This window comes from Pteropus vampyrus, unplaced genomic scaffold, assembly GCF_000151845.1.
Source record: "Pteropus vampyrus isolate Shadow unplaced genomic scaffold, Pvam_2.0 Scaffold53, whole genome shotgun sequence".
Taxonomy (NCBI): Eukaryota; Metazoa; Chordata; class Mammalia; order Chiroptera; family Pteropodidae; genus Pteropus; species Pteropus vampyrus.
In genome coordinates this window covers 6627889-6629718 of record NW_011888834.1, presented here as the reverse complement: position 1 = coordinate 6629718, position 1830 = coordinate 6627889, and positions in this window count along the sequence as shown.

Genomic DNA, 1830 nt, shown 5'->3' with positions numbered 1-1830 from the left:
TTGGGACTGAGCAGTTAGAGGCCTTCGCCCAAGAGTTGGCACTGTCACCTGAGTTCCACAGGTGACAGTGAGGCACTGTTTTCCTGGGCTCACTTTCTCCACTTCTAGAATGAGGTGGTTAAATAATCATGAAGCCTCTTTCAAGCTCTAACATTCAATGGTAGCGCACACAATCAATTGACTCCCCCTTCTTTCTCAAAGAAGGAGAGAGGGACACAGGGACCAAAGGACCCATAAGAATACCTGGCTTGTCTTTATCAAGGGTAGGAAAATGCCCCAGCCCTATCTGGATATCATGGCCCACAAGTTCGTGACCTATGCAACATTCAAGAGGTCATGGCCAGATGTTGTCACTGGCGGTTCAATGACAGCAATTCTCCTCTCCACCCTTGAGCTACAAGGGAAAAAGATGGTAGAGGTTGTTCAGCTGGTGGGAGTTTTCTTCTATTCAGGCCTTGGGTCCCAGGTGGGTGGGCAAGAGGGTCTATCTCATGCCAAATACAACCCTTCTTACTTCCTCCCACAATTAATTCTTTGCAGGTTTATTAATTGAGCGACAATTTTTCAATACCAATGACTCATTAAAATGTATAGGAATATTATTCGCCCTCAAAAAAGAAAGAAATCCTGTCATGTGCTACATGGATGAACCTTAAGGACATTATGCGAAATGAAGTAAGCCAGTCACAAAAAGACAAACACTGTAAAATTCCACTTAGATGAGGTACCTTGAATAGTTGTAGAATGGTGGTTGCCAGGGGCTGGGGGGAAGGGGATATGGGGAGTTATTGTTTAATAGACACAGAGTTTCAGTTTTATAAGATGAGAAAGTTCTAGAGATGGGTTGCCTAACAATACAAATATATTTCGCACTATTGAACTGTACACCTAAAAATGGTTAAGATGGTAAATTTTATGTTATGTGTATTTTACCACAATTAGAGGGTTTTTTTTTTTAATTTAACTAATTATAGGATTAGTTAAATAATCGTTTGGGAAATCAAGAGCAACCAATAATTATAGATTATCACCATTTCTTTCACCTCCCCAAGCACCCCTCTCCTTTTGAACCCAGATGGTTCATAGGTATTTTGGAATCCTGAACACAAAAAGGTTCATATTTATGTCTCTTCTTTTGAAACAATGTGGCCTCTAAAGTATCAAATTAATGCCCCTATTCTAGGCTCTCAGCCAAATATCTAACACACATCCTGCTAACTAGACATTTATTTTGTTGAACAGTCTAGTCTATTATCAAACAAGTATCTCTGGGGACAACTTGTGTATCAGTCATTTATGGAAGAGATCGATGCCTCAATCACTGGGATTTCTCTCTAGCTAAGATTAACACAAGGAAGCGATTTTGAATGGGAGAAGGGAGGTGAAGAGAGTGATTTCAGAACTCATTGATTTTGGAGAAAGAAAGATATAGAAACAGCTGCACCATTAGGAGTGGCATTGAACAGTAAGAGGGCAGCTGAGTCCCTGGGCACCCAGTGCTGGGAGAGAATCAACATGGGGAGAGGGGATGGCGACACAGAGTGGAAAGAAATATCAGAAAGCATTTTGCAGACTAGGTGAGCATTTTATTAAGTCCAACAGCACTCTAGTGTAGTTCACTGACTGGTATCTGCCCTGGAAAAATGGAGAATCACTCCCCTGCCACTCTAGCAAATACAGGTCGTTTGCTGCTGGGCGAAAGACCTGGGAGCCCCCTTGGAAGAGATGCTTATGATCCAATTTCCCTAGTGGAAGAGCTGGTTCTACTCAACTGTGTCTGAGGTGGAATGGAGAGAATTCCCAGGAGGGAGGGAGGAGGCTGAGGGGCCC